Genomic DNA, 12,167 nt, shown 5'->3' with positions numbered 1-12,167 from the left:
CGGTCTCCCTCCGAGGCAGCGCTGAGGATGGGTCCGCGGGGACCCCTGGCCTTCCTGTCATAGCTCCCCTGGGAACTGAGCAGGGCTGGCCCTGGGGAGTCTCGGGCTGCCGGGGGTGGGCTCTGCAGGGCGGTCTCTCCAGGCAGTGACACTGGGAGGCACCGAGTAGGAGGAACCTGCCTGGACGCCCAGAGGCAAGCATGCCCCCTCCCCAGCCTGTTCTCAGGGCTACTTCCCCATGGCAGACAGGCCACTGCAGACATAGCCTGAGTCACTGAAGCCAAGCCCAAGCTGGGGCCGGGGAAGAGACAGAGAGAGAGAGAGGGAGGGGGAGAGAGCGCTGTTTCCACTTGTAAGTGGATCTGAGGTTCTTGGTCCCCTGGAGAAGCAAGGCCACCAGCTCCCCTGCAAGCCACCGGGGAGCCATAGGAAGGTCCTGGCATCGTAAACGCGGTCGTTCCGAAGAGGACTCCTCTTTCTCACGCACGGTGGGCTGGCTGGGGTCAGACGTCTGCGTCGCGGAGCTTGGAGAGAGGGGCCACCTGTCCTCATCCTCCTTACCCTTCCACTGACCCCAGACCCTGAACAGGGCAGGGGCCCCTGGCAGGTGGCGTCTGCAAGCAGGGGGCTTGTCTGGGACACAGAGAGGGGGCAGAGAGCACAGGGGGCGTCGGTGGCTCCAGCACAGACGCGCACGGTCCCTCTGGAACCCACAGCCTGCGCCCGTGTCCGGGCAGCAGTCCTGAATGTCACAGTCGAGCCGAACGCGCAGGTCCTGGAATCTTTTGACGTCCCCGCAGAGCCGAGAGGAGCAGGCGGTGCCTCAGGCATCCCCGCAGGGCAGCAGAAGCCCCTCCACCCGCTGGGGGTCCTGGGAGCTTTGTGGTATGGTGGGATACCTCCCACCCAGCCGTTCCCGGGAGAGCAGGACTGTCCAGAGGGATGGGCCAGCCCCCGGCAGAGCAGCTCCGGGTCTCAACTCTGGCCCCATTTGCCACCTCCTTGCCGCTCACTGGCCTAATGAGACGCACATGGCTGCAGCCTCTGTCCCACTCTTTAACAAAGGGCCCAGGGGCCTGTGAAGAGAGGCCAGAGTGTCCTGCCTTCCCAGCCGTTGCTTGGTTCAGGGACCGCTTACAGCCCCTTGAAGGGCAGGGACTCGCAGGGGGAGGGAAGGACCGGGCGAGGGAGGGAGGTGGGACAGCCGTCCAGAGGAACCTTGTAAAAACGTCACAACCTCACAAGCCCAGTGCTTTCTGCTTTACATTTGCTGGGAGAGGAAGCAGTTTGCCTTTTGTCTGTCCCTCCTTCACCCCACAGGGATATGTCCTTAAACTGCTCCTTTGAAAATCAAGTCGCAGTTAATAGAGTCCAGCCTACAGGAGGATGGCTCCGGGCTCCCTCCTGCTGTTCAAGGGTTTAGAGGTGGATTCCCAAATAGTCATTGGGACGGGGTCCGTTTTGTCGTTTGGCATTGCCAGTTCTCTACCCTTCTGACCCTTGGGGCTTCCAGGCCCGGTTCACAGCCAGGAGAGGTGCCCAGAGGCCACAGGCAGGGAGGGGGCCTGAACTGGGAGGACAGAGGGCCCCCATCTGCAGGGGCAGCTGGACCCCCGCCTCTCCGATGGCCCAGGTGAGGCTCGGCCGCTGGTCCCTAAGGGAGGGGGTCCTGTGTACATGCTTCCCGTTATCCAGGCCTGATTGGAGCTCGCTGCTCAGAGCTTCGCATTCTCTCCAACGAAAGCAAAACCGCTCTTCCCCGCGTCCCTGGACAAACGTTAGTCACAGAAACTGCCTTGGGGCAAGCGGCTCTGGGGAACGAGCTTTGTTCGGGCCACCCGCTGGCACTGCCCATCCCGGCCAGGCCAGCAGACGGCAGGCAGGGAGGCGTCCAGCGCCTGCCTGCACCCAGTGCCCCATGTTCTCTTCAAATCCCCTACCCAGAGGGAAGAAGAAAACCCGTCCAGCTGAGTGGGTGATCCTTCCAAGACTCCCTGCAGGGGCCGTCACTGGCACCCCTGCTGCCCACGCCTTCAGGTGGGTGACCATCGAGGTGCAGCCAGACGAGCTGGACACGGGTCGGCTGCTCAGCTGTGTCCACTGCGTGTCCCGGCTGCGCCCCGGCGGGTCTCCGCGTCTGGGGCTCTCAGGCAGGATTGTAGTGGCTGGCAGAGCCTCAGGGCCTGGCAGCCCGCGGGGGCCCCGCCCCCGGCAGGGAGCGTGATGAAGCTGGAATTCTTGTTTCTCCACCCAGCCGCGTGCCCCGGCAGTCACAGCCCATCGCAGCCGCAGTCCACGTCTCTGAACAGGGATGTGGATGACGTAGGCTGTGCACGATCCCCCACTTCTTCCTGCTCGGGGAGCATCTCCGGAGAACTGGGATTTTGCCAGCGTGCAGGTGCTGTTCCTCAGTTCCGGGCCAGACCTGCCGTCTGCATTTCTCACTGGCTTCCGTGTGTCGCTGACCCTGCTGGTCTCGAGGAGCGGAAGCTTAGAATGCACGGGAGTCCGAGTGCGTTACAGAGTGCGGGTGTTACAGGGAGCCTGGGGCTCCTGGTCACCTGCGTGACCTTCACCTCTGCTGTGTGTCTGACCGCCTCATTGTAGCCCCTCTTGCAGCAGGTATTTATTGAGCACCTACTGTGTGCCAGGCGCTGCTCCAGACCCTGGGGACCCAGCTGGGGAAGAATAGCGCCCTCTGCCCTCTTGGGACAGAAAGAGCGTTGACCACAGCGTCTTACCTGCTTGTCTGGTTTGCGGTGGGGGCGATTGTTAGATCATTTGTTGCCATGCCTGCAGAGACAGAGCCCGAGCTACTTTTCATCTGATGGAAGACGTTTCCTAGTAGTGTTTCCCAGAAGCGGGACCTGATAGGTGTACTTCCTGAGGTCTTAAATACCTCATGTTTCTTTTCCTCCCCACGGGGTCCATGGATTCTTGGGGAACAGAGCTCCAGGGACGCCGTTCTTCTCCACAGAAACTCTGGGCGTCCTGGGATTGCCAGTTAGCGGGTGGTATGAGCACAGGGGAAGGCACCCCAGTCTGGTTCTTTTTTGTTTCTTTTTATGTCTGGAAGCCTGTAGGAGGTTTTCTCTAGTCTTAGAATCCAGAACTTTGTGATGTGGCTCTGTTGCTTGTCTTGTTGGGTTTCCTTTCCAGAACTCGGTGTTCCTTTTAATCTGAAACCCTCGATCTTCCTTGAGCGTGGGGACTCTTCCGTCGGTATCTCTCCTGTGACCGCGTCCGCTTCCTCCTTTCCACATGCCTTGTCTTTTTGCTCAGATGCCGGGAGATTCCATCAGTCAGTCTCCAATTCATTAATTGTTTTTCATCAGTGTCTGTTTTGCTATTTTGTTTCTATTATTTAAAAAAATGTCTACTAATATTCTTTGTGTGATTTCCAAGAGCGCTTTTCCTGTCTCCTGGTTGTTCATGCTCTTTCAAAGCAGCATATTCTCATTTTATCCACACACACTCCTCTGGCTTCTCCCAAGATGATAATTTCCGCTGTTTTGAAGCTGGATCCCCATTCACTGGGCTGTCTGTGTGGTGCTCCGCTTGGCAGTTTCCCCACTGTGGTCCTCAGTCGTCTGATGCGAATCATCGTTTGTTTTCTACTCGTGTTTACGACACATTTGTTTGGTGATACGAAGTTGGCTCTGTCCCTCCAAACCACACTCTTGGGAGCTGTGTTCAAACGGTCAGGAGGCTGTGGGCAGGCTCGGCCAGGGGACAGAGGGCCCCCGCTGAAAAACAGTGCAGGACAAATGCCCAAGAGGGAGGGGGGCTGGCCCGTGCAGAATGGGCGAGACCCCCCAGGGAAGGTGGCAGCTGTCAGCTCTCCACGCCCGGGTCCATCACTGCTCATTTACCCCTGGCACGTCCCACCCCAGCCCCTGCACAGTGTACCTGGGAGCCCAGGTGTCCAGGGTCTTTGTTTTAGGCGTAGTGAACGGGAGGAGGGGGCAGCAAGGGCAGCCTGACGGGGGGAGCCCCTTCAAGTGAGCTGGGCAGTGCCAGGGGCCTGTGGAGGCAGAGATGCTTCCACTTTTCATGCTGAAGGGGCAGTGAGGGCTGGCACGACGCCCTGGATGTCTGCTCTGCTGGGGACTGTGGCCACGCCCCCGGGCTGCTGTGAACATTTCCTGGTCTCCTGACCCTCGCCTTCTGCCCCCCAGTCTCCACTGGCAGAGCCTCAGGTGTGCACATGTGTGCGTGCGTGTGCTGTATCTGACCAGGAGACATTTCACATCTGTGATCCTCTCTCTCTACCCTTATTCCTCACCCTTCCCTTCTGGTTGCAGAGTCTTAGCTGCACTTCCTCTAAAAAAGCTGTCACTGTCTACCCTGAGCTCTAGTTGTTTATAAACATGTTACTCCTCCCCTGCTAGATTGCTCTGGGCTTTTTAAACAGCTAACAGCATTCCTGGCACATGAAAGGTGCTCAGTACATGTTGGAAAGATAGATGGGTAGATGGAAGGGTGGATGGGGGGATAGATGGCAGGGTGGATGGGGGATAGATGGAAGGATGGTGGGTGGATGGATGGTGGGTGAATAGAAAGAAGGAAGGGAGGCAGGGAGGAAGGATGGTGGGTGGATGGAGGGATAGATGGAAGGATGGTGGGTGGATGGATGGATGGGGGGGTGAATCAGTGAATGGATGGAAGGCCTTAAAATGAATGCTTCCCTCTTAAGCCCACCCCTGCCTCACTTTCTGGAGAACGTTGTTGGTGTGCCCCTCCCTGTGTCAGGCCCTAGGGATACAGATTCGAATAAGACTCTCGTTGCGTCTCAGTGCCCAGTGGTCGGTGTGGGTGAGAGAGGGGGACGGCCAGCCTCTCAGTCCTGCTGCTGCCCGGCCTCTCTGCCCGCCCTGCGTCCTGGCCGGGCAGACAGATGCAGCGTGAACTGTGTACAGGACACACGCACACGGTTTCAGGTGGCTCTCACACGCGGGAGGCTGTCGGGGCCCCAGATGTTTTTCATTTGTGGCTGAGAACGCCGCCCATGTCAGCAGACGCAGCTGGGGTCAGGGTGACATCAAGGCGGTCGGCCCCGAAGGCTCTCGGTCAGAAAGACTAATGAACCTGCCGCTCGCTCCTGCCCAAGCCCTGGGCCCCGCAGGCATGTGGAGTGAACCCTGAAACCTGCGCTCCGGGGGCGGCCCTGTCGTTTCTGGCTTTCCACGGATGATGCTGTATTTCCCCTCGGAGGGCTGGCGCCGCTCATATATCAAAACCTGCTGTAATTGTTTCCTCCCACTGAGGAAGGCTTCCATTTAGCTTTCTCTAGCTGCCCCCCTTATTAATTATCTAATTACAACCACATTCTCCAAGAGAGAGCAGCCTTTGACTTTCTGCCCAGGACCACTTAAAAAGGCTTACATATTCGGAGTGCTCTGGACTTGAAATAAAAGAAGCGCATGTGTGTTTCCACGCACTGGAGTTTGAGGGAAAATGTGTCTTTGCTTTTTTGCAGAGCTTTGTCTTGCGGCAGTAAAGGCTTCTAGAGTTCCCTGATCAGCTGGGCCTTAGTGTGGAGCTCAGGGTTCCACGGGGAGGGAGCGGGGGGCGCAGGAGGTCAAGGCACATACCTCGTGCTGCCCCTGCCCAGTGGCATCAGGCCACCCCCCCCCCCCCCCCCCCCCCCCCCCGCCACACGCTGTAAATTTGGGATTGGCCGCAAGCTGGCTGGGTGTGCTGTAGAGCTGGGTCCTGCAGGACTGGGCAGTCAGCAGTCCACGGCCCCAGAACAGCAGGCGACAGGCCAGCAGCCGCCCCAGCCATGCGCTGCCTCCTTGGGGTGAGGTGAGGGGCCCACTGTGCTCACCCCCAGGGACCTTGCCAGCGCGTGCAGAGGTCCTTGGCCAGGTGCTTGTGCCCCGTGATATCCCCGGGGCCCTCCCGCCGTCCCCACTGCGGAGACGTACGACCTTGGCTTACGGGGCTGCGTCACTCACTCTGTAGTCTGGTGCTCGGACACCCTGGCCCGGATCTTCTCTCCGACACATTTTCTCTAGGACGCCTGTGGGCGCAGATGGCAGCCCGTGAGGTCCTGAGCTCCCTGCCCGCGGGGCCCGCCCGGCACACGCCCCTTCCCTCTGCGACATCACTTGGTCTTCCACCTCCCTGTCAGCAACAAGCTTCACTCCCCAGTGGGAAGGCAGGAGTGCTTCTGGTAGAGCATGGCCTTTGTCACTTGCATTGGTTCCTGGGAGCCTCACTGGCCAGGTCCCGCGGGAGGTGGTGGACATGGGGGTGAGGGGCTCCGGAGACGGCGGCTGGAAGCTGGCCCCAGAGCGGCATTTTGATCGACCCACCTGCACTTTATGGACCAATTGCATGAGCTCCGGGGCTTTGTGGGGCTGGGATTCAACAGTTGTGTATCTTGATCGCACTGGAGGGGGCCAGAATCCACAGGTGATGAAATAGCCTGGCGCACGTGCACAGACACACACACACACACGCACCTGGGTACAACCTCCTCCCACCCCAACACACACGCACACACACACACGCACCTGGGTACGACCTCCTTCCACCCCAACACACAGACACACAGACACACACACACGCCCCTGGGTACAACCTCCTCCCACCCCAACACACACACACATGCACACACACACACGCACCTGGGTACAACCTCCTCCCACCCCAACACACACACACACACATACACACACACCCCTGGTACAACCTCCTTCCACACCCAACACACACACACACACACACACACGCACCTGGGTATGACCTCCTCCCACCCCAACACACAGACACACACACACACATACACACACACACACCCCTGGTACAACCTCCTTCCACTCCCAACACACACACACACGCGCGCGCGCGCGAGTGAGGTGTGACTAAGCCCTCGTGCTGTGCCCAGGTCCCTCTTCTGTTTGTGACGCTTCACGAGACTAGTGCCAGGTGATACCAGTGGGGGAAACCAGGTGAGAGGTGCATGCGACCTCCCTGTACACTTTTGTTTTGCGTTGTCTGTGAATCTGTCGTTTTTTCAAAAGCACAGCTGTAGAAATTCATCCCCCTCTGACAGCTCCTGCCCAGCAGCCGTCCCATTTCTCTGCGTCCTCGCCCCCACCCCTCTGCAGCTGGCTCGGCTCACACCGCTGTCCTGAAGCCCCTGCAGCCGCCTCTCCCCAGCACCCCTTCCCCTTCCATGGTGGGCTGCTCTTCTCCATGGGAGCCCCACCAGGGAGCGGCTCACCCACGGGGTCAGCACTGCCCTGCCGGGCACCTTGGGGGGCAAGGCTTTGGTGGGCACAGCAGACAGGAGATCCGGCCCTCTGGGTCTGGGTGCAGCCGGAGAGGGTGGAGGTGGGGAGGGAGGGGGGGCTCCAGACCTGGCCTGGGTCCCTGGGGGCAACGGCCTGCAGGTGCCCAGTGGCCCTGACTACTGGTCACCTGTGCAGCTTCTGCCAGGGCAGACAGGGAGCAGACGGGTGTCAGAGCGGCTCGCACGTGTCCCGTCCCGTCCGGGGGCTCCTGGATGAGGGCGGTCCCTGGACACCGAGAGATGCGGTGGCTTCTCAACCTCCCTCTACCTTGTTTTCCAGACTGTCCCGCGGGGCTGAGCGCACGTGGAACTGGGGTGCATCCGAGTCTGTAACTTCTGAAACCCGAACGACCTCCGGGAAAGCCCCTCTCAGTGCTCCAGCACGGTGCCTAGACAAGGGCACAGCGACAGAGCCCGGACCGCACGGCCCCCTCCCCGAGACGGGCCCCGCAGAGGAAGTGGCGCGCACGGTCCTTCTTGCCGGTGACATGTTCATTGCCGTCCTCGCCACTGTTTGAGGGTGGGAACAGACCCAGGCCTGGGTTTTATTTTTTTATTTCTATGTTTTGAGGGGGCGGGGATTTATTATTTCTGAAAATCGCTGAATTCAGGAACACATTTACAAGGATTTTGGATTTGTATTTCCCTCTAAGTGCCTTTTTTTAGTGTATATTTTAAAAAATAAGCCAGAAATGCCTTCCTGTACAATTCTGTTTAAACTGGACCAAGGCTCTCAGAAAAAGAACCTCGTGCTCCCTTCCCACCCCCAAGCCCCTGCATGATTGTTTCAAGGAAGCCTGGAATTCTTCTCACTTCTCCCCTTTCTCTTTCTCCATGATTTGCTCAGCTAACCTTTTTTTTTTTTCTGTTTCAGTGTATATGTTGCTTATTTGTTTTATTTATTGAGATATTTGTAACAAGCTCAGTGACTGCAATGTGGCTGTGTATTCTGCTCCCTCCCAGGAACAATAAAGATGTCTTTGCAGTCCTGGTCCTCCGTCTCTTCTTTTCTCTACTTTGCAACACGAGAAAGGGCCTGAGAAAGTTGGAATGGGTTGCAAAAATAACTATCATTTCACTTTAAAGGGGACCGGAAAGGATGTGAGACATCTTATAGCATACATGATTGTAGAACTTTCTAGAAACTACCAACACTAATGCAGTTGGGTGTGTTAACAGACCCAGGCCTGGCAAAGCAGATGAGGTTGGCCTCAGCCCCTCTAGGTGCCCATCTTCTCACCTACCCACGCCCCAGGCTCAGTTGCTAGGGGTACGCTCTGCAGACCATTTCTTGTTCTTTAGATCAAGAGTCACCCATCCTGTGTCCCAGGCCTGCTCTTCAAGGTCAGTGCTAGCCAGTGCCAGCGCTGCGGAGCCTTCCCAGGTGGAATTCCTTACTCTCCCCAGACATGACATCCATGTCCTCCTTCACACTTCTCCCAGTGGGTTACAGTCTGCTCTGCATATGTCCAGTCCCCCTGATAACATGAGCTCCACAGGCAACTGTCCCACTTACCATAGCCCTGTATACGCCACTGGGCCAGGTTAAGGCTGCAGCACTTGTATGTGCAGGTAAGGATGGAGCTCAAGAGCAGAAGTCCCAGAAAGGCCACAGTCCACAGTCCACATCCAAAAAGGAGAAGCTGGCTGGGGTCTGGTCTAGGCGGGCAGGGAGGTGGTGCAGACACACTCCATGTGGGGCAGGAAGTCCCGCGCCCCACCTGCTGGCCTCCCTACTGTGTCTGTGGACTTCACTGGGGGTTGGGGAGTGGCTCCCAGGTTAAGGGCTTCCGGTGGGGGGAAATACAAGTCCATGGGTCACCACCTTGAGCCACCAGAGACATGTCTCCTGGGGGACAGCCGATACCTGGGGCTGCTGGGTGGAGCTGTCCACAGATGAGAGGCCACACAGACCCCACCCAGCTCCCAGACGGGGTTCTGGAGAGAGGGGGCCTCTGACAGGGCTGTGGTGGCCCATGAGCCCTTGTACCCCTCTCCTACTTCTGCTCCCAGGCCCACCGGAAAGGCAGGAGCTCCAGAAATACCAGCCTGTCCTCAACTTCCATCACCTGGCTGGCCCCTAGGAGTGACCGTGGTGCACCACCTGGAGGGGTCCCTGCAGCACAAGCTGTAGCACCCACTGCACACAACAAAAGCAGGCGCACACGCACACACACACACACACGCACACACACCCCTGGACTCCTTGCTGAGACCTTGGGAAGACAGAGCTGGGCAAGCTGCCGTCCTGGCAATGAGACTCCTGCCCTGTCCTGTGCTATCCCACAGGTCCTACAGAGGCCTTTGGAGGCCTTGAAGACTGCAAAGGTCATGGTCTCTCGCCATGGAGAGATTAAAAGAACACCAAATCATATCACCTAAAACTTACGGGTGGGGTGGCCAGAATTTCTTTCTCGATTTCCAAATTGCAAAATCCACGCTCCCTCCTCCCAGAGCTGGAACCAATGTCACCCTGCAGAGTGACCAGCCCCTGGGTCTCTACTGTGGGTGACCAGGCCCTATGAACCTCCCCCACCCAAGCCCAAGGCAGAGGGCTTGGCTAGGGGTGAGGCACAAGAGGTACCCATGCAGGTGACGCACGGCCCCCCTTGGGAGAGTCAGGGGACCCCCAGGCCAAAGTCCAAGGAAAGAACACAGGGCATATCTTGGGACCCGGGAAAACTCTACTCTTTGCCTCTGGATCCCCTTCCCCATCCAGACACAGACACGCTCAGAGGAAGTCCCACTTCCTCCAGGGCCCAGACCTTATAATGAGAATAGCCCTACCCCCCATTCCGCGGTTTTATATTCACTCTCTACGTATCATGCTGTCTTTGAACGCTCACCTAAATATGTCTCCCTCCCTCGACCTAGTCAGGTGAATTTTCTTCATAGACGTTAAAATTGTCACCCAGAAAGTTTCCGTGGAAATATGGAAAGGGGTAGCAATACGTACGTCACAGGAAGCATTTTCCAGAAGGAACAAGCCGTGTCCACCTGGGTCTCGGGGACTGACAAAGCCAAGAGTACAATTCTAGGCAGGACCTGAACACACGTCGCAGAAGAGACATCGAATAAAACGCTTACATTTCTGGGTTCCACCTCAAAACAGCTGGATGAGGGCCTCGAGGCTGCCCGTTCTCCCACAGCTGCTTCAGGTCTGGTGTAAGGAACAGAGCCCACTGCACCAACGCCCCCATGGCTGAAGGTAAACGCCATCATTAGTGTTTGAGGATTCTCCTCCGGAAGTGACACGGCCAAGCGTTTGTATCGCAGATAACACACTCACCTGGATGTTGTCTGCCTTTTCCTTAGAGGGAGCACACACATTCCATTCACAGTTTACCTACTCACCAGCGGCTCTGGGTCCGTCTGCTTAAATATCCCTTTTGTTGCCATGCTCTCCACCTTGGACTGCGGCCCCAGAGTATCAGAACGTTACCCGCTCCTCTCCTTCCCCACCTGAAGGGGAGGTGGGAGGGCCCGACTGGGAGTCTTGAGAATTTCAGGTTGTCTTGATGCCGTGACCCACTGTGGCCCAGGCTTAGGGAGCAGTCGAGCTCTCTCTGCCTTATCTGGGGCATAGAAACGCGCGGAGCCCGAGCCCTGGGGGTTCTCAGCTTCCCTTCCCAGCCTGGAGACGGCTGCTCTGCCTTGGTTACCTCAGTGGTTACTTCATGGTGGGAGCTCAGGGGCAGGGAGGCTGGAGAGACACAGGTGGGGATGCGGGAGGATGGGAGACCGCAGAGGCCAGAGGTGCCTGTGGGGAGGGAAGAGTGGGCGGGCCCCAGGTTGAGAGTAGGGGAGCAGAGTTTCGGGGGGACGATGATGGTATTGAAAGTGGCTGGGGAGACAGAGGTGTGGAGACATGTGACCCCCATGAAGAACACACCTTCCCCCCATACGTTCCTCGGGACGCCAGCGAAGATTCGGAGTATCTCAGCATTAGGTGGTTTCTTCATTAAGAGGTGACTCCCGCATTACAGGGACGTCTGGAGGCAGGGGCAGGTGCTAAGCTGGGCGCCCGCATGGGGAACGTGGTGGACGTCGACCCTGAGACTGTGGGGACACTGAGGGAAGGACAGGCCAGGCAGGCTGGGCCTCAGGAAGACATCTTGGAGAAGCAACCAAACGAGAAGACAAAGAAGCGATAACTGATGCTCGAGCACGGAGACAAAGATCCTCAAAGTAGTAGAGCTGCGAGCGCTCGCGATAGTAGAAGCATCCACGTCCTGTCACCACGGAGCACCACGTTCTCCCCGCCTGCCTTGGTCTCCCCGGTGACACCCCGGGGAACAGCAGTGCCTCCCTTGGGTGTCAGGACCGGGGAGGGGGGCACTCAGCACGTTTCCTGGCACCCAGTGAGCGTCCAGAGTGGGAGCCATGGTTTCTTTTCTTTTCTTTTTTTTTTTTTGCGGTACGCGGGCCTCTCACTGTTGTGGCCTCTCCCGTTGCGGAGCACAGGCTCCGGACGCGCAGGCTCAGCGGCCATGGCTCACGGGCCCAGCCGCTCCGTGGCATGTGGGATCCTCCCCGACCGGGGCACGAACCCGTGTCCCCTGCATCGGCAGGCGGACTCTCAACCACTGCGCCTCCAGGGAAGCCCGGGAGCCATGGTTTCTGATCCCAGCGGGGAGGGGCTGCCCACTTCCCCTCTCTCCAGCTCGGTTTCTCCTTCTGTAAACTGTGCCGTGGACCAGTGACCTGTGACAGCCGTTCAGGTTTGTTATAGGTTCAGTTGTGTCCCCCAGTTCATATGTTGGAGTCCTAACCTCCTTTGAATGTGACCTTATTTGAAGTTAAGGTCTTTACAGAGGTCATCGAGTTACACTAAGGTCATTAGGGTGGGCTGCATCCCACATAA

At 58.0% G+C, this 12,167-nt stretch overlaps 1 protein-coding gene across 1 annotated transcript in view; it reads left to right on the top strand.

The window, feature by feature from the left end:
- The window catches only part of TWIST2 (twist family bHLH transcription factor 2), a 49,954-nt gene extending 41,660 nt beyond the window's left edge, over window positions 1–8,294 (top strand). The window contains exon 2 of the mRNA XM_004323917.4: window positions 7,584–8,294. The gene's annotated coding sequence lies outside the window, so the exon portion shown is untranslated. The remainder of the gene's footprint in view (window positions 1–7,583) is intronic.
- The last annotated feature ends 3,873 nt before the right edge of the window (window positions 8,295–12,167 follow it).

Source organism: Tursiops truncatus, chromosome 7, assembly GCF_011762595.2.
Source record: "Tursiops truncatus isolate mTurTru1 chromosome 7, mTurTru1.mat.Y, whole genome shotgun sequence".
Taxonomy (NCBI): domain Eukaryota; kingdom Metazoa; phylum Chordata; class Mammalia; order Artiodactyla; family Delphinidae; genus Tursiops; species Tursiops truncatus.
The sequence above is the reverse complement of the archived record's forward strand: the minus strand, read 5'-3'. Positions and strand labels throughout refer to the sequence as shown.